We start from the raw sequence: 26,377 nt of genomic DNA, 5'->3' as shown, positions 1-26,377 counted from the left end.
CATCCACTCAGGCACGTTTGCCTGTCAGAAAGTTGGCTCCAATTATGCAGATACTATTTTTTTCCAGTCAATTCTGTGGTCATTAAAACATTAACCTTTGCTAAAATTTTTATGAAGAGTAATAAAGCATTTTTTCCAAATTAACATGCTGTTATAGTTTGGATATGGTTTAAGTGTGTCCCAAAAATGTTTATGTGTTGAAGTCCTGGTCCCCAGAGTAGTGATGGTAGAAGATAGGGTAAACCTTGAAGAAGCAGGGCCCACTGGGAAGTCTTTGGGTCACCAGGGGCATGCCCTGGGAAGAGAAAAGGAGAACCAGTGGGATCTCTTGGTAGTTCTCCGTAGAGGAGAACAAGCACAAGGCTGGCCCCATCCAGCTCTCTCCAGCTTCCTGGCTGGCAGTGAGATTCTTCCTTCCAGCATTTCCATCTCTCATTGCCATTCACCATCAGGTGACACTATCAAAGATGGTGCCCTCACTGTTTAGACTTTCAGTATCCAAAACTATGAGCTAAATAAACCCTCTTCTTCATAAGCAGCCTGCCACAGCATTTTGCTATAATAATGAAAAATGGACTAATACACATCTTCAGAAATATTTTAAATGTAGAGCACAAAGACCATTAAAGAATGAAATTTCCTTAATAATCATGTGAAAAGTCTTCAGCATTTTTTAGCAAAACATTGTACTCAACAACAATAACAAAATAACTGTTTTTGTCTACTAAACTAGAATGTTAACATCATAAGAATGCCTTTGTCTATGCAGATCACTACTCTATCCACAGTGCCAGTCGATAGCAGGTATGCAGCAAATATTTACTAAATGGATGTGTTGAATGTTTCAACTCTTGATAGAGTTATTACTCTCTGGGAAGACAAGAGTCCACCAGCAGACCACTTTGTCTATCCAGTACCATGAAGTTAATGCTTTTGGATACAGATAGGTGGAACCCAAGGCATGGCCAACAATGAAATAGAAACAGCACATCTGAAATGGAACCCATAGGACTTTAAGACACAGTGAAAAGCAGATGGCTTAGATTCTCAGCCTGCATGCCCTGCCACACTGCTGCTCTTCATTCAATCTTCAACTACAGGATTTTAAGGATTTTCCTATGGCCAGGGATGAGTCAAGAAAAAAACCAAACCTATTAGGTGGAAGGATTTGTCTTACCAGGTATTAAGAATTATTTTCAATAACTAAGGCTGCTTTCTAGTATAAGTTTAAATAGACCAATGGAGCAAAACAGCCTGTATAGATATTTGCTATATTATGGAGGTGGTATTATGAATCAGTATGAAAAGGATGATAAGTGATAATGAGAGGTGGCTGTCCATAATGGAATAAATTCAGATCCATACCTTACACCTAAACACAAATTATTTCAAAGATAATTAAAATCTAACTACGGAAAATCCATAGGACATGCTACAGTGAAACTTAGTGACACTTGGAGACATTATGTCAAATGAATTAAGCCAGTAACAAAGGACAAATGTATTTTTCCACTTATATGAGGTAACTAGAGTAGTCAAATTCATAGAGACAGAAATAGAATGGTGATTGCCAGGGGCAAGGGAGATGGGGGAAGAGGGTAACTGTTTTGTGAGTACAGATTCAGCATAAGAGAAGTAAAAAGAGTTCTGGAGATGGATGGTGGTGATGGATGCGTAACAATGTGATGTACTTAATGTCAATGAATTGTGGTACTTAAACATAATTAAAATAGTAAATTTTATGTTATGTATATTTTAACACTTTTTTAAACTCTTAGAAGATAATGTAGACTAGGTCTTCCATTTCAGCAATGTGGCACACTTGGTTATACAGACAGTACCTCCCACTGGTAACTAGAAATACTCAATAAACATGTTAAATACTCTTTAAAATATAAAATCACTGATAAGAGGATAAAATCTCAGGCCAAAAGCACAAAATGAGAACTCAGTATGGATTGCAAGAAAAGGTGTTTTTGTGCTTTTAAATTTAAGAGGGAAATAAAAATACATTCTTATAAGTGAAACTTCAGCCTCACACGGTGTCTTAGTTACTTTTCTCGCTGCTGAGACAAAATATTCAACATTCAAAGTTAAAGGAAGAAAGGTTTAATTGGCTCACAGTTTGGAGAGGTTTCAGTCCATAGTCAGCTGGCTCCAAGGCAGGGTGGCATGGCAGAGGGCATCACAGAGGAGAAACAGTTCACGGCAGGCAGAAGGTAGAAGGCAGCAAGAGACAAGCTACAAGTGACAAGACAACCAGGGACCTGCTTTCTGTCCCTGATATTTTAAACAGGCTACCTACCGTTAGGGTGGGCAGCACTCACACCCAGGGTGGGACATCCTTGATCCTGCCCAGAGCTATGCCAAACCAATTATTAATTAAGTAATCACATACCCTTGATCCCAGCATCACATACTGTAGATCCAGCCACCTCTAAATGAAGCTTTGAGGGGACATCTAGATACAAGCCATAACATATGAGTATTGTGTACAAAACCTTATTTCCTAGGCCAGAGATTTAGCTCAGTGGCACTGCCCCTGTCTCGGAAGCTCAAGGTCCTGAGTTCAATCCCCAGTACCAAAAAAAAAAAAGGAAAATCACATCTCCTGATGGTTGCTAGAACCTTAAGCTATATAGAGGAAAATTTGAAAATACAGAACTCAAATACCCAGGAACAATAACAGAAATGAAGAGTAGAATAAACACAGTTAAACTGTTCTGAGGTTCTTGTTACACTAAAGGTAACAGAATTGCTTAGCTTGAGACTTTAATAAGATAATATGCATGTTGAAATTGTTAGTAATCATAAAAGAATAGAAATAGTACTATAAATCCCAAAAGAAAAATATGGAATGATCATTCAAAAAACCCAATCAATCCAACAGAATTCAATAAAAAGGGGGAAAAGAAATTGGATAAACAGAAGTCAAAAAATAAAAGGATACATTTAAAGTTAAACATATGAGAAATGATATTAAATAAATGCTCTAATTACAAAGTAATATCACTAGGGTAGATAAAATAGCAAAGCTAATGGCATTCTTTTTGTAAGAAAGACATCCAAAACATAAAATGGGTCCTAGATTCAATTTCCACCACTATCAAAAAAGAAAAAAGAAAAAAAAACCACAGAAAGAAAGAATTCCAAACTCTCAGAGGTTAGTGTAATGGATTAATGAAAACCTTATGAGAAAGAATAGAGGCCAATATCATTGACAGATGAAAAATCCTAAGAAAACTAATAGCAATAAATGTATAAAGAAGGAAAATCTAACATGATTAAGTTTATTTCAGAAACATAAAACTGTTTTCACATAGAGAAATCAAACTATGAACTCGCTACATGAATGGTTTAAAGTGAAAAATCACACAAGTATCTCAACAGATGAAGAATAAACTATTTGAGAAAATCCAATATTTATTTATGCTAGAAATCTTAGCTTACTAGACATTGAAGGGAACATCTGTTTAACACTGAATCGAAACTGTTAAAGTTACTGGATAGAAAAATCATTATACAAAAATGATACCATTTGCAATGGCATAAAAATATGAAGATTTGGAAATGAGTAAAATCTAACACTAAATGTGTAACATATCTATGCAAAGAGTATTAAAATTATTGAAAAAAACATCAAAGAAGACCTAAATAAATATGCAGAGATTGGGGGCATGTTGCATCACTACTTTTGTGGTCACTGTCTACAGCATGAAGTGCCATGACCAGCCTTGGCACTGCCACTGTCCTGGGAGCCAGGCATCTGTCAAAATCATGGCCAAGCTCTTCTCATTTGGCATCAACAGCATTTAATATCAGCGTGGCCTATATCCATCTGAAGCCTTGACTCACATGCAAAAATATCAACTCACCCTGCTGGTAACTACAGATCCCAATTTCATAAAATACCTCAATCATGTGGTGGAACAACTAAAAGACTGGCTCTCCAAGGGTTCAGTTGAGAAACTGGTAGAAGTCATCTCAAATACTGAAAGTGGTGAGGCCCTTGAAAAAGGGCAATTTGATACTAAGTGCGACTGGCTACAAAAGATAGGTTCATTTGATCTCCTGATTTACACAGACAAAGATTTGGTGGTACCAGAAAAATGAGAAGAATCAGGACCGCAGTTCATTGCCAATTCTGAAGAAATCCATCTTCCTACATTTACTACCACAATCCACAATCAATAGCATGCTGGCCTAGAGAATTCCCATCAATGACTAATGAAGAGATGAGGAAAGTCATGTAATTAAAATCTTCAAATGTGGTTTTCCTAAAACCAAGTCAACTATAGTGGATATGTTTTATTTCATTGTTAATTTGTAGATGGGCAAAACCAACATTGTACTTTAATGAACTGTGCATAACAGATTCATTTTTTGGCTGCTGTTTGACTTAACAGAGTTAACATAATGAGCAGACTGCATATTGCTCCAGAAGAACAGTAGATCTTATCCATATTGTAATGTGGACTCCTTTGAAGGTGGCAAGTGTAGATGGAAAATCTTTTGCTAATGAACTACTTTCCTAGGTCATTTCGGTCGAACAGTTGAGTTTGATTCCAAACATGAGGAGAGAGATATTTGAATGTAAGACAGCAAACAAACTCTGAACATTGAGAATCTTTGTTTAATCCTGAAAGTAAGGAAGCATTGCTTTATTGGACCTTTTTGTCGTTATTTCATTGTATAGCTCCAATACTGAAAATTTTTCTAATTATTTGATTAAATTTTAATTAATATAACTTGAAACCATAAAGCCAATAGATAATTGTACTATTCAATTCCTGTAATATAGAACTCTTAAAATTTCTTTTGGCTTATCAAATGTAGCTTTCAATGATAGAGAAGAAATAAAGTTAAATCTGTTATGTTTTAAAAATAAGTAAATAAATGGGGATTGGGAGATTGAATTTTATAAAGATGTTGAGCTCCACTACTGCCCCGAAGTAGCTGGTACAGACTTGCTCTCACACAGTAAACAGCTAGAAAGCTAGAGCAAGCTGAAAAACAACTGTTTCACATATTGTGACAACAGGCAAGGGAAGATTGTGATCTTTGAGAAAAGAAAAACAAATAAGATAAGCCTTACATTTGCCCCTGCCTTCCTGCCAGGTGGCAATTTTGAGCTTCCAATAAAGAAAGGAAAAGTCAGGGAAACCACAGAGGTCTCGATACATTGAAAAGATAGAGATTGGATTTTTGGGAGATGAGGGAGTTGGAAGTTGAGGAGCAAAGGACCAGAGAGGAGACAGCTCTATAAGGAAAAAGATTCCAAACTCTACACCAGAGGCTTTTGATTCTGGCTGAAAAACAATCTACACACGCAGAAAGTTAAACTCCACAAGGCTGGGCAAAGACTGTCAGAGGCTTGAACTAAACATTTTCAGAGTATACTGGGAGCTAAGGAGCTAAGGGATGTTCCATTTCTACTCAGCCAGAGTAGAAACCTCATTGGAACCATAGGGCAATCATAGAAAGTTTATTACAGTCAAGTCAGCCCTGTCACAGTAAGCTCTGACAGAGTTTAAAAATAATCCCTGAAGCTGGGTGTGGTGGTATACACCTGTAATTCCCAGCATTCTGGGAAGCTGAGGCAGGAGGATCCCAAATTCAAACCCAGCCTCAGGATCTTGGCAACTTAGGGAGACCCTGTCTGAAATTTTTTTTTAATTTCTCAAGTGGGTGGGGGGTTGGGGTAGCTTAGTGCAAAAACTGGAGGTTCAATTTCTAGTACCATCACCAAAAAAAAAAAAAAAAAAAAAAAAAAAAAAAAAAGGCTCATGCAAATGCTGTTGTAATTTCCAGACATGATTATACTAAAAGAACTTTCCTTCTCCCTAAACATGCACTACAAAATCTTCTTCTACTAACATTTATTGGGATTTCCATTCCCAATTACCCTTCATAGTTGGTGGGATAGGCCTCCCACTTACAGTGGGAAGTATGCAATTAATAATAATCAGAATAGTGATGCTCAAAAGTGGGAGCATCATCTGGGGACTTACTAGCAATGCAAATTCCTGGGCTCTACCAACACCTACTGAATCAGAAACTTGGATTGGATCCAGCAGTGTTCTGCCAAGCCTTTCAGGTAATTCTGGTGTGCATACAAGTTTAAGAACCACTGAATTAGAAAATAATGAGTGTGTTTTTCAGTGGATATTAACATAATGAATTCATGTCTTTCTGGGGGACTTTTTCAGGGAGATTGAAAAAAAGAGCTGTGTGTGGTGGTACACATCTGTAATCTCAGCGCATGGGAGGCTAAGGCTAAAGGGTCTGGAGTTTGAGGTCAACCTGGGCTATACTTGGGCAAGACCCTGTATCAGAAAAAAAAGAAGAAGAAGAAGAAAGAAGAAGGAGGAGGAGGAGGAAGAGGAGAAGAAGGAGAAGGAGAAGGAGAAGAAGAGCAACAACTTCAACCAAACAAACATCAACTGTTGCCACCAGCTACTATTGGTCCTTGCTTTAGTGATAATGAAAATTAAAATTAAAGCAACAGTATGAATACACAGTACACAGGCAAAGCTTTAACTGGAAAGTAAGAGAAAAGATTTTTAAAAAAGATTCCAGCTTAAGTAGCTGGAGGTACATGCTGATGAGGAGGATCAGACTGGTCCACAAATGAAGAAAGGGACCGCTTATATGAGGTGCCTGTAGTGGACCAACGTCTGGTCGATCATTATTGCAGTCCTGGTTAAATTCGTGATTTGAGAAGCAACTGGTTCCCATGAGCAGAATCCTTGTGACTTGAGAAATTTCAGACATGTGAGCCTCTCCTGGAATCCAAGGTGACCACAGGTTTAAGGCAGTGGGGACTTCTGGGCATAGCTGAATGTCCCTGTAAACCTCTTATCTTGGTGCCCTTAGGCTTGAAGAGGGATGAAATAGACTTGGTAAATTTAGGGCCAATAAGTCTTGTTTTGCCAACTTTTAGACAAACACTCCCTGAATGATTAACCGTGTCTATATGCAAAGCTAAGAAGGATTTGACCCAAAATAAAGGTCAACTTTAAAGGTTCTACTTTTAGTTACCTCTTGGGCAAGTGAAGTGTTATGGCTTTTAGCAAAAACCACTTTTAAGTTCCTATCTTAGAAGAAAATACAAATCATTCTTTTCATGAGTAACTGGTGAAGAGCCCAGGAGTTTGTCCTCTCTCCCTGTCTGTCCTATGTCATGACTATGTCACTGGGACATGCAAAAATAGCCCATTTGAGCCTCTTAGATGATGTGCATGGCCACTTTCACTACTAGAATTTGACCTTTGTTTGTGCTACTACTATGACAAGAAGCATAAAGGGAGAGAGAGAACAAAAAGGAAGACTTACTTTCTTTCCTTTAAAAAAAAAAGTGTTTCCACAAGCTTAAATATCACATGGTTTCTCTTACAGGAGAAACTCAATATATAAATTAAGTGCAAACTAACAAAGACAAGAGGAAAAAAGAGAGAAAAAAGTTTGTGTAATTTAGAATAGAAAATGTATTTAAAGGTTTACCTTGATTTAATATAATTGTTTTCTGGGTTTTATGTTTTTTTGCCTATTAGTCTGGCTGTTAATCAGTATGTATGATAATTAACTTTATAAGGACTTACAAGATAAAGGAATCTGATGCTGGCAAAAGCAAAGAGAGAGGTACAGAGAGGAAAGGGGAAAATAAAGAATTGAAGTATGTTATGTACATGTACCGATTCCCCACAATGAATGTAATCATTATGTAGTACAATCATGTACTAACAAAAATAAAAATTAAAAAATAAAAGACATCTGTTCCAATATTTTTTAAAGTGTTTAGTAGTTTGCACCTGAGGTGGATATTTGATATTCACACTTGTCTTTGTACCTCTTTTTCCTAGCCATACTTATAAACAGAGGTATGAAGACAGAGAAATAACCTAGAGAGCTTTTTCCAAATACCTCTGTTACTCCCTTCCTGAGGTGTTGATCGGAGTGTGCTAGGCTAGCAGATATATGCAGAGAAAGCTTCCTATGATTCTGATCCTTCCTGTTACAGTTGAGTAGGCCAAAAATAGTCCAAGTTCTTGTGTGCATTGAGGAAAGAATTGCCAAGTGTACACTCAGTAGTAAGTAGCAAGTACAGTAGCTTTGTTTATTGAAGATCACCAGGAAGGGACCAGCGGGAACTGGGGAAAGGAAAAAGGACAAAAGCAGGCTGGTGATCACTCAATGGAAGCATAGGTAACTATTAAGGTGGTTAAAGTTGAATGTAGGAAAGGGAGTGACTGATTCAGCTCCTTTGTTTCAAATTGTACTACTCCCATCCCAATTTCTCAACACCCCACTGATAATCTTAACCTCTTGTCAATGCAGGAAGAAGGAACTATCAGGATTACCAAGTTTATATTCTGTTTCCTACTACTTGGTAGCATTCACTATATTCTCATTTATGACACAGGAGAAAATCAGTGAAAAGTAGTAGACTAAAGGTAATTAAGTGTTATAGGATGGATAGAGACTTCAGGACTATGAAACTTGGAGGACAAGATCTATCTATATTTGCCACTCATTGTCACAGCGTTGTTCTCTCAGCCTGGAACTTTTGCAGCCAGATGGTCCAAACTGCCAGAAGGACAAATAGATACATTCCACTCATGTATATGAACAAAAATGTAGACGGGAAGAGTAACAGCAATTACTCTGTGAAATACTTAAGAACAAAACAGGAAAGGCCTTTTGATAAAGAGCTACCATTTAGCATGTGGTCTTTTTCTTTCTTCCTTTCTTTTTATTTTATTTTTTTCTTATTTTTTGGGCACTGGGAATTGAACGCAGGCCTTCCCTCTGAGCTACATCCCTAGCTCCTTTTTTATTTTTTATTTTTGGGACAAGGTCTCACTGTCACTAAATTGCCCAGGATGGGTTTGAACTTTCGATCGTCCTGCCTCAGCTTCTCAGAGTGCCAGGATTACAGGCATATGCCACCATGCCCTGTTAGTTTGTGGTTATTTTATTATTCTACCACCTTTCCTGTTGTCTGATTTTCCATCGTTTTGCTTTTTTTTCAGTAGTGAATAAGTAGGACAGGAGAAATGATAAGCAAATTTTAGTCCAGTTTATCTTACATTCTTTAGCAATAAGTTTAGTGATGACAAAAGTTCAAAGTGTTGTAAGGATGTAAAGATATGGATATTCCAAAATGCACTGTGGTGGGGGGTGCTAAGTGAGACCAACTGTATTTGGTAATTTCTATTAAACAGGGAATAATCATATTTATATTTAGCATAAAGCTTTTTGGGAAGATACATCAGAGACTGGTAACATTAGTTACCCTTTAAAAGAGGGATGGGGTGAAAGGTGAGCAGTAGGATTTTTCAGGCTGAGGGTGTGGTTCAGTAGTAGAGCACTACCCAAGCATACATGAGGCTCTGGGTTTGATCACAGCGATATAGGGATGATATATATGATACAAGGATGATATCAGAGATGAAATAGGATCTCCAAATGATATAAGGGAAATATTATAATTCCCAACTGTTAAATGTCTGATACACCAAGTTCATATTCTCTAAAATTAAAGAGTAAATTCTAGAAACAATAAAGATTAAGAGTAGGAAATGTTTATTGAGAGGACAGCTCCTGGGGGAAGGAGGGGACCAGGAAAATGGATTGGCCATGAGTCTACTTCTCAAAGTTTTATAGAGCAAAAATCATGGGTGGGTACAAAAATCACGAGGTGGACATACAGTGGGCCAAAAACTATGGTCAACCAATAAGATTACAGGCATAGTCACTTTATTGATCCAATGGGGATGCAAGTCATGTAGCAAGTGTGCATGGAAAGAACAAGGACTTTTCCTGGAAGGGATGGATCAGGAGGTCTTGGTTCCCCCACCCAAGGTGACTAACTTAGTTTTTTTGTTTTTGTTGTTGTTGTTGTACTAGGGATCAAACTCAGGACCTTCCACACTGAGCTAAATACCCGGCATGATGCCTATTTAGAATATCAATCATTATCATTCATCCCTTGGGGAAGTATGTAGGTGCAGTATTCCACCTTTGTCTTGAGGCCTGGCCTTCAACACATGCCTCCACCTCTGGCCACGGTTGTACTGTGTTCTTATCTTCTGCTGCACTGACTTCTTCGAGGGCCTAACCATGTGCTATGGTTTGTGTCTAGATGTCTCCTCAAAGCCTCATCCAGTCAGGGCTTTTTCAGAGGTGGCTGAATCTAGAGTGTGTGACGCTAGGATTAAGGGTATGTGATTACTAAATCAGTCCACCGACTGGTTTGGCACCACCCTAATCCTGGTAGCCTAGATAAAATAAAAGGGGGAGAAAGATGCTGTTAAGGTTACTTTGTTGCTTTGCTACTTTCCATCCCCCATGAACTGTTGCCCCTCTGCCATGTTCCACCCTTCCCTGGACCCAGCTAATTATGAACTGAAAGCTCCACAAACTAATGGTGGTTTAGCTCAATGGTGCGGCTGCCTGCCTTGCAAGCGCAAGGTCCCAAGTTTGATCCCTAGTACCAGAAAAAAAAACAAAAACACCACAAACTGTGAGCTAAATAAACCTTTCCCCTTTTAATTTTGGGTGTTGAGTATTTTATCTCAGCAATGAGAGAAAAGTAACTAAGATGCCCTGTCTGACTGCCTATAATATTTCTAACTTAGCTGTCTATAATACCAGCACTGCAAAAACAAAGCGGGGGGGGGGGGGGTATTGGATACTTTGTATTTATTTAATTTAGAACTATGTATTTGTATGACCTTTTTTTTTTTTTTTTTGGTACTGGAGATGGAACTTGGGTCCTTGCACTTTCAAGGCAGGCAGTGGAACCACTGAGCTAAATCCCTGGCCTTATGACCTATTTTAAAAATAAATTCAGGGCTGGGGATTTAGCACAGTGGCACCGCACCTGCCTCGCAAGTGCACAGTCCTGAGTTCAATCCCCCATACCAAGAAATAAAATAAATAAATTTTAAAATTTAAAAGCATTAGCTAAGAAGCAATTTAGGAATCTCAATCTTTTCTTCTAAGAAGCATTATGATCTAATAGAAATAACATTGTTTTTAGAGAGGAAAAAAAGACCTGGTTTCAAAACAGTCTGCTATTTACTAGTTCTATGACCTTGGCGAAGTTTCTTAAGTTAGCTGAATTTCAGTTTTGGCATTAATAACATCAGTATAACAAAAGCTACTTTGTGAGGATTAGACATTATATAAAACTGCCTTGTGCTTACTAAACGGCAGCTATTATTCTGTGGCTTTCAATGATCTCTGCTATCCATTACCACCAATTATAAGTTGGATGTTGATTAAAGGGAAACATGAATGAGGTTCAAGAGAGTCTTAATTTACACATATCAACTAAGTATCTGAAAGAGAAAACAATCACTTTTTTACAAAAAAGTATTCAACTAATATTCAAATCTTCTGAAAGTCACCTTTTTCATGCTTCCAAAGGGCTCAAACAATCAATGGCATTTGATGATGGCCAACTGCATAATGGCATCTCATAGTCTTTGATTTTACTCTGTTCTCCCACTCCCTCCTGTTCCTTAGAACTGCCCTTTGTAATACAGAAACAGCACTTCAGCATTTTCCTCAGGCTGTGCTTTGTAGGAAAACCCAAATTAAAACAGGGACATGCCCAGTTCCACTAAGACAGTCTGGGATGGTTCTGCAGATGCTACTAGTGCCCTCCCATATGCCTTAAAATGCTCTGCTCAAGAGCATTCACTGTCATCCTCCACGTATATTTTCTTTCATTCTGGAGACTGTCTTTTTATTTTCTTGATGGTGTACAGTAGGCTCCCTTTATTCATAGTTTTTCTTTCTGAAGGTTCAGTTACCCATGATCAATTATTATCTGAAATTATCAAATGAAAAGTTTCAAAAATAAATAATTTGTAAGTTTTAAATTGCACCTTGCTAGGAGCAGTGAGGTAGAATCTCATGTCAGCCCACCCTGCCCTGGATGAGAATGACTCCTTTGTCTAGTGTATCCACGCTACATATACTTCCTACCCATTAGTTACTTAGAAGCCCTCTTGGTTAGCAGATCCAAAGTTGTGGTCTCAAGCTAATATGTTCAAGTGAATCTTAGTGTACTAAATAACAGGTCCAACGTGCAAGAGTACAAGCGCTAGCAATTAGGATATGCCAAAAAGAAATCATAAAGCTATCAGGGTGAAGTAGCACACAGAAGTAATTCCAGCTACTCAGGAGGGTGAGGCAAGGGTATCTTAAGTTTGAGGCCAGCTGAACAATTTAGTAACAGCCTGTCTCAAAACACAAAATAAAAAGCGACAGAAATGTAGCTCAGTGGTAGAGTGGGTGCCTAGCATGATTGAGGCCCTGGGTTCAATTCCCTGTATTGAAGAAAACAGAAAAAAGAAAAAAAAAATAGCCCTAAAGTGCTTCCTTTAAGTGAAAGTAAAGATATTCTGAGAGGTCATGTTCATGTAGGAGAGCATATTGTTACAGTGATTCTATTTTGCTGTTGCTGGTAATCTCTTACTGTGGCTGATTTATTTTTTCTATGCAGAATTAAAAATTTTTTAATTAGTACATGTTGGCGGCACATAATGATTATATTCATCGTGAGGAGTTTGTACATGTTCATATTTAATTCTTTTTATACCCCTTCTCTCTTCCCTCCCCACTGCATTTTTCTCTCTTCCCTAACTTCTCTTTCCCTTCCCTACATCTTTTTTCCTACTATCTATCTTTTATTTTGCTCTTTATTTACACTTTGGGTTTCTCATAAAAGAGAAACCATATATTACTTAAGCTTGTGTGTCTGATTTATTTCACTTTATTATTATTATTATCTATTGTGGTCTTAAGGTCCATCCATTTTCTTACAAATGACTCATTTAAACTCATTTATCCTTCTTTACGGCAGAGTAATACTCTATTGTGTATAAATACCATGTTTTCTTTATCTATTCATGTGTTAATGGATATGTAAATCTTGGAAAAGATTTAGCTATTATGAATCATGCTACTAAAAACATGAGTATGCACATATGGCTGTAATATGATGTCTTTAACTCTTGGGAAGGTACCTAGGAGGGGAATAGCTGGGTTGAATAGAATTTCTAGCTTTAGTTTTTTGAGGAATCTCCATAGTGATTTGCATAGTGGTTGTTCTAGTTTACATTCCCACCAACAATGTAGAAGGGTTTGTTTTTCCCCATGGCCTTGCCAGACTTTGTTATTATTTGATTTCTTGATGACAACCATTCTTTTTGGAGCAAGATGGAATCTTGGTGTTGTTTTATTTCTGAGAAGTAACTATTCAATTCAGTTGCCCATTTTTGATTGGGTCTTTTATTTTGGGAGGTCTAAGTTTTTTGAAGTCTTTATATATTCTACATGTTAGTTCTCTGCCCAAGGAATAGCTGTGCAAAAAATTTTCCCATTCTGTAGGTTGTCTCTTCACTCTGTTGGTTGTTTTCCTTGCTGTTCAGAAGCTTTTTAATTTGATATGATCCCATTTGTCGATTTTTGGTATTATTTCTTGCGCAAGTGGTCTTCTCTTCAGAAAGTCCTTGCCTATGCCTATGTCTTCAAGGTTTTATCCATTTTATCTTCCAGCAAAATAAATGTTTGTTTTAATATTTAGACTTTTGATCCATTTTGATTTTAGTTTAGTACATGGTGAGAGATATGGGTTTAGATTCAATTTTGTGCTCTTGGATAACCCGTCTTTCCAGCACTATTTGTTAAAGAGGCTATCTTTCCTCTGCCATACATTTTCACTCTGTTATGCTCTATACTGTTCCATTAATACACATCGTTTCTTCCTAACACCATGCTGTTTTTATCACTGCAGCTTTGTTTTTGTTTTCATAGCGCTGGGGTCAAACCCAGGGCCTTACAGATCCCAGACAAGTGCTCTATCAATGAGCTATGCCCCTAACCCTATCACTATAGCTATGTAGTATAGCTCAGAGTCTGAAATTGTAACTCCTCTTGCCTTGCTCTTGAGGTCCAGGATGCTTTTGCTCTTCTAGGTCTCTTCTGGTTCCATACGAGTTTTAAGATTGGTTTCCTTAGTTCTGGGAGCAAAGCTATGGGTATTTTGGTTAGGACTGCATTAAATCTGTATACCAGTTTGGAAGGATGGCCATTTTGACTATATTGGTCCACCTAGTCAAGAATTTACTGTGCCTAGTGAATAAATTAAACTTTAGGTAGGGGTATGACTCATTTCTTCTTTCTCCTCATGTGTGTGTGTGTCTATCTGGTGTTAGGGCACAAACCCAGAGCCCTGTGCATGCTAAGCAGGTGCTCTACAGTGAGTTGTATACCCTAGTCCCTATGATTTATTTCTAGTTTATATTTATGTATGGTTGAGGTAGGTATCCAATTTCACTTTTACATGTATCTAGTCTCAGGGTCGTTGAAAAAGACTAATTTTTCCTCTTTGGAATTGTTTCAGCACCCTTTAGGAGAACTGACTGACCTTTAGGGTTTATTTCTGGATTACTTTATTCCAATGATGTATACATCTGTCCATATGCTGGGACCACACTGTCTTGATTACCATGGTTTTATAAAAGGAAAATGCTTCTGCATACAACAACTGGGTGTCCTTTCATTCAGTTCAACTCTGATACTATCTTTCTGGAACAGTGTCAGATCCTAAGGCAACCTTTATCACATCAAAGCCATAACATTTTTCGTATATGTTTTTCTATAAGCTTTAGTTTGGCTATTCATTTACACAGATCTATTTAGAATTGATTTTAGTGCACTGTGGGAGGTAGGGAGCTAATACTATTCTTTCAATTATAGTAATACTTTTTAAAAGTCCATTCTTCTGTCACTCATCTGCAAAGTAAGTCTTTGTAGTAGTCCTCTTTTCAATATCATAACAAAATACTTGAGGCAGGCTAACTTTATAATGAAAATAGATCTATGTTATGGTTTGCATTTAGATTTCCTCCAAGAGTCTCATGTGCTCATAGGCAGGGCTTCTGGAAAGTGATTAGATTATGAGGGCTTATAGCTGACTTGCTGTTAGGAGGCAGGGACTGCTTGGAAAAGGCAGATCCCAGGGGTGTGACCTGAAGAGTGTATCTCCCTCTCACCTCCTTCTTTTGCTCTCTGCTTCCTGATCACTATGATGTGAGCCACTTTTCCTTCACTATGTCCCTCCAACATGCTATGCTGCCTTGGAGCCAGCAGTCTACAGCCTAAAAACATGAGCCTAAACAAGCCTCTCTTCTCTTAAATTGTGGGTGTTGGGTATTGTGTCCTGGTGATGAGGAAGTGACTAAGACAATCTAGTGTACAGTTTTGGAGGCTCAAAGGCAGGGTAGCACTGGCACTGACTTCACGCTGGTTATGGCCCTCTTGCTGGGAGAGACCCAAGGTGGCACAAGGCATCACATGGCAAGAGGCAGGGAGCACATGTGTTTACATATCAGGTCTCTGTCCTTTATTTTATTTTTCTGTTGTTGGGGATTGAATCCAGGGCCTCACACACTAAGCAAGTGCTCTACCACTGAACCACATCTCAGCCGGTCTTTTTACAAAGCTACCAGGATTAAATCATGGGTGCTCTACCCTAATGACCTTATCCAACCGTATTAAATCCTAATCACTTTCCAAGGGCCCCATCTCTAAATACTATATATAGTTGGATTAAGTCTGAATCTTCTTAATACCATTAACATACAACTTTGGGGATTAAACTCCCCCATGAGTTAGGGAGACAAACCATAAAAGCTCATTACAAATTAAGTTTCCAAAACTGGGTGGTAGTCTCTGCTTCTGGTTTTCATTGGCCGCTGGTCCTCTGGAGCTCTTCGGTGTAACAGCTAAGTATTTATTATTTTTCTTTGGAAATGACCACTCTGTCCAGGCTACTCAGGATAAAAATCCCAAGTACATGTACACGACTTTTGGAGTCCTCACTACCCAAAAAATAAATCAGAAGCAGGTTTATAGGAACACCAAAACAAGTCTTTATTTTCACAGGGCCTGTGCTGAAGCAGACGGGGGTAGTACAAAAGAGGGAGGCTGACCTTCTTTTTTGACAAATTGGCCTCAGTACAAATTAGGAAACCAAGAATACTGGCCAAAGAATGGGTATCTGAATTATGCCATTCTACAGCTAGATCTGTTCTGTAAAAGGGAAAGGAAGTGGTGAGCTATCCCTTACATCCAGGTCTTATGAAGCTATTTGTGTGGCTGTGGTTTCTAAATCCCCTAGCTTCATACTCAACCAAGGCAAAGGCTTCCTTCCCTCTGGCCTCACCACCAACTACCCTGTCAATCCCATCAGGATTGAGATCAGGAAACAAACTAGCACCTCATTTTACTTGGGAAAATCTGTTTCCATTACAGGAAGTGTCAGATTGGGATGGAAGCACTACCAGTATATGTCCCCTTTTCTGTAATGTTACAGCTCAGTGTAAAGAAAGGTTTGGGAGTTTTTCTGAGAATCCCGATAAGTTTAGGGATGAATCCATTAATGTGAGTGGAACTGCTGTTCTGACTTGGAGGTATGTGACTGCAGTGTTAACTCACTGCTGCACTCCTGATGAGAAAGAACGTATTCTTTAAAAGGCTGCTGCAGTAGCTGTTAGGCTGGCCGCTAACATCCCAGACCATGATGTTAAGAGGCTTGGGAAGAAAGCAGTATATAGGCCACCATATAGACCCTGAATGGGATATTGAAAATTCTATCCATAAGGGGAGAATGGAGCTTTTCCTAACTTGTATTTCAGAAGGAATGGGAAGGCGCCTGGGGGTTATGACAGGGTTAAGTAGGTAACACAAGAAAAGGAAGAGAATCCTGCTATATTTTCAAATTGCTTGTCAGAAGCCTTCAAAAAGTATATTAGCAGTGACCCAGGGTCAGCAGATGGGAAGAGGTTTAATAGCCATGAATTTTATAATGCAGCCTGACCCTGGTATTAGGAGGAAATTACAAAAACTTGAGACAGGTCCCCATACCCCATTGTTGACCTTGGTGGAGGAAGTCTTCCAGGTCTGTAATAACTAGGAATAGGCAGAGTGGCAAAGAAGGATAAGGTTAGAGATAAAGATGCAGATTTTGGCTCCTCTAAGTCAAATGCCATCTCAGGGTAACTCATATTGTCAAAAGGAGGGCAATAAGCCACTGGAAGCCCAGGATTAAACAGACTTTCCTGAAAGAGAGACACCTGGAGTAGGAAGTGTAAGTATTTTCCAGGCTCCACTACAAATGGAAGACATTACCATCACCAAGGAAGAGCCTTGGGTAACCACTGGCTTGGCAGGTAAAGAAAAGTATCAATTTTCTTTTGAACACCAGGAATTTGTTACAAAAGTTTTGTTTGGGAATATTTTGTTGGTTTGGCTTATGTACTACGTGGTTCACCAAATTCTGTAGACCTTACTTCAAGTCCCCATTACCTACCTTTTAGTAAGTATTTGTTATGACTTGTGTTTAGATGATCCCCCAAAGCCTCATGCAGTCATAGGTGGAGATTTTTCGGAGATAGCTGGACCTAGAATGTGTGATGCTGGGGTTAAGGGTGTGTGATTACTCAATTAGTTCACTGATTGGTTTGGCACCTGCCCTAAGCTGGGTAGCCTAGATAGAATGTAAAGGGGCAAAAAAAAAAAAAAAAAAAAAGCTGCTATTGTCACTTGCTTGCTTTTGCTCTCTTCTGCCTGCATGAACTGTTTCTCCTGTGTGATGCCCCTCTGCCATGCCACCCTGCCTTGGAGCCAGACGATTATGGACTGAAACCTCTACAAACTGTGAGCCAAAATAAACCTTTCCTCCTTTAACTTTGTCAGGTTCTCAGCAACAAGAAAAGTAACCAAGACAGCATGTAAATTGAAAGGGTGCACACAGGCATTTCATCTTTTGGGGAATGATTAGCTTTTGCTACATCTAGATGCCTGGATTTGCATGATATGGAAAAGTCATATTGTTACCCTTTGTCACTCTTTGTTACCCATATCATCAAGTAAGATGTAGGAGTAGGAGATACACCTTGGCTGGGATCCTATTTTTTCTGGTACTTACATGCAGTGACAATAGGATGACCCAACTACCTAAAAGCAGTAGCTACAACTGCCCTACCTGGTGAGAAAAACTATGAGTCTGTCCCTCTGCCAATCTTTGGAAATACAGACCCTTCACTAGGATCAAGATGTCTTAAAGACAAAAGGACATTAGTAGATGACCAGAAGCAATATCAAGCTCTTCTGTTTAGAAGGTATATGGAAGGAAAATGAATTTTTTTTTAATGAATTGTTTTGATGAGAAAGCTAGACTCAGGGAAGGAAATAAATGTGATGTAAAGATAGATATGAAGGGAGAATATGTTCAGATAGAAAGAATTCTGAATGGTGAAATTCTGCCAGGTTAAAGTAAGACGCAGAAGGTCTGTAAGGGTTGAAGCTTATGAAACAAAATTTGTATGCGTAATGAAGTTTATGGCTTGCACTCGAAAAAGCAGTGCAAACAATGGAGCCAGGAAGGTTACTGGCTATGGTGTCAGACCAACCTCTGAAGCAGTGTCCACAAAGCTCTGATTGAGAGCAGAGAGTCTCAAACTCAGGGTATCAAGATTCCCTCAGGGTATTCCTATATATTACTTCTTATTCTTTCTGGCTCTTACATAAAAATTTTAGTTATAGTTTGACAAATTCCACAGAAAACTAAATAAAACTTTGGAATTACAATGAATTACATAGATCAATTTGAGAAGACCAGCCTTTTTAAAAAACAATATCGGAGGTTGGGTACGGTGGTATATACCTGTAATCCTAGCACTCAGAGGGTGAGGCAGGAGGAGCCCAAATTCAACCCCAGCTTGGGCAATTTAGGAACTTAATGAGACCCTGTCTCAAAGTTAAAAACTAATAAAAAGCTGGGGACATAGCTCATTATGAAGGTCCTGGGTTCAATTACCAGTACCAAAAACAAGACAGTACACAACTTCAATACTGACAATCCTGGAACTTGGGAGGGTAAGGTAGGAGGATCATGAGTTTGAGGCCACCCTGGGCTACACAGAGAGTTCAAGGTAGACTTGCAGTACATAGAGCAACTGGTGGTGAACCTATGGCACAGGTGCCACAGCGGGCTGTTTGTATCACTGAAAGCTCTAAAATGTTCACCATAGTGAGATCCTGTCTCAAAAAAAAATTTTTTTTAAACATTGATGAATGTGCTTCTCATCTATTCATTAACTTAGTGTTTTTCACATTGTATTAAGTGTATATTGTACCCTGGGATTCATTTAGATTGTCCCTCCTTCATGGCCACCTCTCTTGTTTCCTATTAAAGTAAATAACACCCATCCATTAGCTTAAGCCAGAAATCTGGAAATCATTCTTGATTTATTCACCTTTCCATCATGTATTAGTCCCATTTTTTCATTGTCAAAAATACAACACCACAGACTAAGAAAACTGTATGTAAAGAAAAAAGGTTTAAGAGGCTGCATCTGGTGCTGGCCTTCTTGCTAGCAGGGCTCCAAGGTGGCCGAGGACATTTTCTGGCAAGAAACAGAGAGTGTGCATGTTTATGGGCATGTATATGTGTGACTGTCTCGCTCCCTTTTCTCATAAAACCAGCAGGATTCAATTATGGAGCTCCACCCTAGTAATCTGATTCCTACTCACTTCCCCAAAGCCCCACCTTTAAATACCATAGTTGGATTAAGTTTCTACCCTCTAAATTCCTCACAATGGAAATTAATTTTCAAAACATGAAACCCTAGGGGACACTCAAATGGCATCCAAACAATCACACCTCACAACTAAATCCTATTGATTCTGTTAACCACCTCTTGAGTCAGCTCACTTGTTTCCCTCCACTTGTCTGTCTCTCCCAGAATCCATTTCCTCCACTGGTCCTCTAGATGGTTTCCCTGATATATTTTATTTGTGGGCCATCACCTCCTCCATTCTCACCCAGTCCTACAATGATCTTTGAAAAATGCAAGTGGTCATGTCACTTCCTTGCTTAAATCTGTAAGTCAAAACCAACAAACAAAAGCTTCCATAGCTTCCTACTACCCTCAGAGAAACAAGTCTATGAAATCTGGACCCTGCCACTCTACAATGTCACCACATTGGTTTCCTTTCAGTACTTCAAAATCAGTCCAGTGCTGTTTCCTCTGCCTAAAGCACTTTCCCTTTACCTAAGGAGTTTGCATAGCCAGCTTACCATTTTTCCTGTTTTCACTCTGAAATGTCTAAAACCCCTTCCTGAAAGCTCCCACAGTATTTGGTACTTCTTCCTAAACTCAGAGCATTGGTGAGTGCTTGCATGTTGGTCTCCCCCACTTTGTTGTGCATTCCAGGGAGCCAGAGCCTATCTTATTCTTTGTACTCCTAGTCCCTCACATATTGCTGGGCACAAGGCAGGATTTTAATATTTGGGCAATGATCATCTCATTAAAAGAATGAACAAGTGAATGATGCCCGAATACTGAATTTGGGATACGTTAGAGAGTGTAAAGCAAAGTTCTAGTTCTCAGGTAGACAACAAAGGAAACTGCCCCTGAGGAGAATTAGAAATGAACACAGGGAACATTCTATTTGACAGCACCATCCTTTTATTGTTATTTCTCCCTCTGCTTAAGTTTCTGCTTACAAGAGAGGCTCAGGATCTTGGTACACTTTGTTGAAAACGTTCTAGTAACACAGAAAGAAGGTATTTTGTGTCTGTCTTTCAGATGAAAAAACTGAGTTTAGAGATTAAAACTACTGTTCATGGTCTCAAGGCAATTCGGGCGGCCTTCGAATCGTGATGATGCCATCATTACTTCATTTGACACTGAGATCTTGCCACTATTCCAGAACTGTTTTCATGATTAAATAGGGCCTGTGATTAGGCAATCTGATCCTGAAAATTAATCATTCCACATCCTAAAAATTTTTCCAACTGGATGTCAGCAGTGATCATTCCTAAGATAACAATATTCTTCAATCATACTTTTGTCTCATGTGAACTAGGTTATCCATAGGGCAAAATAAATCATGAAAACAAAAGTTTGCTTATGTACCAGATTTCCAAGTTCTCCATGCCATGAAAATACAACTGCATACATTTGTATTTCTTTTATTTGGCCACAGCTTTGTTTCTCCTTGCCTCCCTCAGCCCTCTTTTTTTTTCTGGGGCTGGACATCACACATGCTAAGCATGTGTCTACCACTGAGCCATACCACCAGCCCTTTACAGTTCTTCTGCCATAGCTTCCCGGCAATGTCTGCATTTTCCTTTAAACATTGTATTCCAGTTGTATGAGTAACACTGGCAAATTTGTCTGTGACAAAAAGTTCTTCCTCATTATGTGATCAGCCTGTCCATTTCCCTTAAAGTGCAGGGTGGTTCCAACAGAGTGACCTTGCCAGGATCCTCCCAGTGGTGTCTGGGACTGACCTCACATTTTAGTCAAACAGGAAAGACGAGCAAAATTTCTGACTTCAACTAGGCTGATTTCATTTTCTGCTTTAATCCTAGTCATCTAATTGTTGAGACTGTCATTTTAAGCAAAAAATGTTGGGATTTACCACCAAAAATTTATGCAGTGTAGCCTGTTCCTGTGGCAACAGAAAGTAAATAACTGAAAGAACATTTTTTTTTTTTGTTCTTGTTTTTGGTACCAGAGATCTAACTCAGGACCTTGCACTTGCGAGGTAGGTGGCAGAACCATTAAGCTAAATTCCTAGCCCAGAAAGAACATTTTTTGAAGTAGAAGAATCAAATATGTGACTAAGAAAAGTTTCTACTCAAATTGTACCTCTTCTCTATCAGATTATTTGAAAAAATGTGTATTTTTTGAACCAGTTCTTTAATACTCAAAACTTTAAAACTGCTTGTGGATATAACATATTGTGCAGCTTACTTTTTTTCTTTTACATTCTCAACACAGCAAAATGCTAAAAGAATTATCAGGGACTGATATTATATTTAATGAAGTCATCAGCAAGTTACTTCGCAGTTTAGTTTTTATAATTCTTTATACATCAAATCACTTCATTTTTATTATTTTTGAGACAGGGTCTTGCTATGTAGCTCAGGGTGTCCTTGAACTTGTTCTAGCAGCTGTATTTTAGTCAGAGCTCCTAATCATCCTTGCTGACATTATACTGCCTAAATATTGATAAGAAGCAATGATCCATATTTAGTTTTGAGTGAGATAAAGGCCCCTAGACTTTTTTTTTTTTTTGGTACCGGGGATCGAATTTGGGTCCTGGGGCTTGCGCAGCAGGCAGCAAAACCACTGAGCTAAATCCCTGGCCCTGCCTAGACTTTTTTTTGAGACAGGGTCTCACTATGTAGTTCAGAGTTGCCTTGAACTCATAGCAATCCTCCTGCATCAGCCTCCCAAGTGCTAGGATTACAGGCGTGCACTACACACCCAGCTAGGTCCCTAGATTTTAAGTATTTTTTGGTGTCCCCAAACAACGACACTAATTCCCCTTTATCCAAGGTGGACAGGGGTATATCATCCATAGTCAGTAACTATTAAGGGCCATTCACGGGACACAGCAGTGGGAGAAAGCAGGACAGGTTAGAGTCCCCATAGGCACTAGGCAAGCAGTGACCACATGCAGATCCTGTAATAATCTCCATTTTCCCTATCTTTTTTAGGAATCACAAAACCAGGGGTATTCCAAGGGCTACTTGAGGGCTCAACGTGTCCTAAGGAAAGTTGTTGCTGGACTAATTCATGAAAGTGTTGGAGCTTCCCCTAGACAGGGGCCACTGATCCCCCCACACAGAGGGATCTGTGTGCCACTGCAAGGAAGAGAAGTACTGGATGGGGGGGGAGAGCACCAACGGCCCCAACTAAAAATGGTTCTGACAGCAGATTCCGTTCTTACCTAATTTTGGAGTAATCATCAGGGGCTCAGGAATCCCTGGATGATTTTTTCCTAGCCCTTCTCCTGGTCTGTAGCCCATCTGTATCATAACATGCTCCCCAGGCATGAGGTTCATTGGTGAGGCTAATACATTACCCAATCTTTCAGTAGGTCCCTAACCCATAAATTGAGACAGGTGCAATATAAGGCTGGAACACTCTGGTTTTCCCTTCTGGTCCTGCATAAGGTATAGGGAAGCACCCTGTAACACCTGTTGGGGGAATCCTGGTCCCACTAAAGAAGTAACAGCTGGTTTAGTGGGCTACAATGAAGGCCACTGAGATGTGATTAAAGAGACATCCGCTCCAGTGTCCATGAGTCCTTGAAAATATTTTTCTTTAATCTTAATTTTGCACACAGCCCTGTTATCTGTGATCTCGTGAGTAAAATAAATTTCCCAATGTGAAGAACTCCCAAATCCTCGTTCTCAACTCACAATATGCAGCAGGGAAGTGGTTGGCAGTAATATGAGTTGGGCTACATAATCTCTCAGTTCAAAACTCAAACATTCACGGATTGTGTTACAACCTGAATTTCACCAGTATAATCTCAATTACCTGAGGATCACTGCTACCCCTTGTAAACTGAGCCTGCTCTTTACAACTATTAATTTCATTGTCCTTTCAGGAAGGGGCCCCCATATCCTTGTATGAATTTTTACAAGTCAGTCTCCCCCAGTAAGGGAGTGGCAGGAAGATCTAGTCCTGCGCTTCCAGGGGTCCCAAAGGTGAAGAATGTAATGCCCCGCTAGATGTCCACTGGGTATTGGTGCTGAGTGCTTCAATTGGAAATGTCCCTGTTGTTTGAGGGGCCCAGGGCTGGCCCCGATTCCTGTTTCCCGACAGAGGAGCTCCATCCATGTGATATTTGAGACAGCAATTCTTTGCCCAGTGATTCCCTTCGACACATCTGGGATATAATGCAGGAGCCTTCTCTTCTGTGGGAGGGGGTATGGTTATCCCTTTTCTGGCAGGACCAGGACACTTTTTAATATCCCCAATTTGCCTGCAACTGAAACACTGCACAGATAAATTTTTCTTTCCTTGTTTAGTGAGACTTAACATGGCTTGAGCCAATAAAGAACTTACAGTTTTCTGTGCCATCTTCACAAGCCTTAAGGTAATTATCCAAGCTTTTTGTTGCTCTAACTGCACTCACCACCTGTTTAGAATCTTTATTGACATTTTCAAAAGCCAGCTGTAAAATAGTAACTTCTGCATCCTAAGCATGAGGAATTTGCCTCTACAGCTTCCTGAAGCCTTGCCAAAAACTGCGTATGGTTCTCCAGAACAGAAAAGATTGAACCTGAGTACCTTTTTCCAGTATGGTGCTCCAAGTCCTCTTCATCATTAAAGCTATTTGTTGACAGGCCTCATCAGGATAAGTTAATTGCTGTCCTAAATTAGAATAGGGGCCTGTTCCCCAAAGCATGTCCTCATTAATTCCAGGCCACCCGGCAGATCAATTTTGACCAGCCTGTTCATTAGCCAATTCTCGAAAACTCACATGAAAGTTGACACTGCCCTGCTGAGAAACAAGTGCGAGCTGCATGTTCAATATCCAAGGGGGCCATATGCAAGATATCGAAGATGGATTCTAAAAGGCCCAGTGTAAAAGGACCCTGGACTCCATTATTCAATACACTTTGTTTCAATTCTTTCAAGAATTTATATTCCAGTGGATTATGTTCATGGATCAGGTGATGGGAATTTATTAGGGTCAGGGTGATAGAAAAAGCACAGGTACCTAATGGGTCCCTGCTTAGACCAGCCTGTCCCACTCATCACTGATAAGGGGACATGCACCTTTTTCTTTTATCTTCAGAGCAATCTGGGGGTCCAGAGGGCCAAGAGTCTTCTTTGAAACATATTTTTTCCTTGGGGGGTGGTGGTAGGGTTCTAGGCAGCATTGGTAAACAAAGGTCCCAGGACCATGTGCACAAGTCTTCATGCTGAAAAGGTCTTAGGAGAAATAGTGGCTCCTTGTCAATGGGCTCGCTTAAGATTTCCCCTAGCCAATCCTAATTATCAATATCTAATATCAATATCTCATTTGGGGAAACCAAGGGTTGTATTTAATGATTTCTTGTAACATTTTTGACAAAGACTGAGTGCTAACCTGTGCTCCTGCTTGCTTTAAGAGCATTTTGAGCAGCTGTACATAGCACTGTTCTTCAACAGATAAATTCTGCCCCATAGCCCTGGTTTCCAAAGTTACTTTCACTTTTACCAGCTGGCATCCCCCGCCCCCCCCCCCGCAGGATTTCCCATCATTTGTCACATTCCCCACTCTGGTGGGACTCCCCCTCTTCAGGTCCCTGTCCTTGCACCAAGTGCAGGAGCCAGCCTCCAAACTGACCTGGGGGCATGAACATGGAATAAAGAAACAAAGACAAATTTCTAAACAAGGGGGACCAGAGGACCCCTGCCTCGAGAGCTCAGGGAGTCTGGAAAGTCCCATTTTTATTAGAACAAGGCAATGTAGCAAATATATGATTTAAGGAACGAAGAATTGTAGATGATTAAATGGGAACGTAACAACTCGTTTAGCCCATGGCTGACTGTTCGGCCCTTGGGCGTATTGTGGGTGTGAGTATCCCTGTACACAAACAAAGGAGGGAGCAACCTTCCACTCCCTCGGCTGTGCCCCAGAGGTCAACAAGGCCTCCATTATCTGCAGCTGATCACGTGGCCCAGTCTCCCATACATTATCACTAAAATGTCTTTATTAAATGTATATTTTGTTTTGCATATTCAATTATATTAAATAAAATATATATGGCATAACAACATGGTGTAATGATCAAGTACATAGGTAGTTGTTCTGGCTACCCAGGATCCAAGTCTCCATTTTGGGAACTCCACATTGCATGACTCTTTTTTAAAATTTTTACTTTTATTACTACATGTTTGCAGTACATGATTACATTCACTGTGGAAAGTTGGTACATATACACAACACATCCTAATTCTTTACTTCTCCCTCTCCCCTCCTTCCATTTCTTGGCTCCCTTCTCATTTACAAAATATCTATCTCCCCTGTATGACTCTTTGACAGGAGGAAACTGAAAGGCTAAAATATCAGTTGTCCTAGACATCACACAGCTGGGTGACATGCATGTCACCTGAGTACAATGCTATGTTGGTAAGTACTCTGGGATGGCAATCTAATCAAGCTATTTGCCACAGCACAACTGTGACTGTATTCATAGCTGCCTATATTCTCATAGGGAGCTTTAACATTTTCTGAACCTGTTTCTCTACCCTACTACTCTACCAGACTGTAAACTATCTTCCCAGAGTTGGTTTCTTTTGCTTGGAAACAAAAACTTGATTTCTGAGCAGCAGCTACTGGCCACTATTTACAGCAGTCTGAAGCCACAGTGTCTAGGAGAAAATGAGCCATCTTTGAAGGAATAAACAATAAAACTTGAATCCATCATGTGATAATAAATACCACAAAAAGTTTGACTAGTTCTTAGATTTCTCCCAGGTTTAACCTTTTATTTCCT

The 26,377-nt window shown here is 39.4% G+C and overlaps 1 protein-coding gene and 1 pseudogene across 1 annotated transcript in view; one reads left to right on the top strand and one right to left on the bottom strand.

Moving 5' to 3' along the window:
* Styx (serine/threonine/tyrosine interacting protein) overlaps positions 1 to 26,377 on the bottom strand; it is a 118,661-nt gene that overhangs the window by 41,122 nt on the left and 51,162 nt on the right. The window lies entirely within an intron of this gene.
* LOC110350200 (mitotic spindle assembly checkpoint protein MAD2A pseudogene) lies at positions 3,670 to 4,750 on the top strand (annotated as a pseudogene).

The sequence above is a fragment of the Heterocephalus glaber genome, unplaced genomic scaffold (assembly GCF_053883595.1).
Source record: "Heterocephalus glaber isolate CG9 unplaced genomic scaffold, H.glaber_assembly_v1.0 deba00000901, whole genome shotgun sequence".
In the NCBI taxonomy this organism is placed as follows: domain Eukaryota; kingdom Metazoa; phylum Chordata; class Mammalia; order Rodentia; family Bathyergidae; genus Heterocephalus; species Heterocephalus glaber.
Note: the sequence above shows the minus strand (reverse complement) of the source record. Positions and strands in the feature narration are given on the sequence as shown.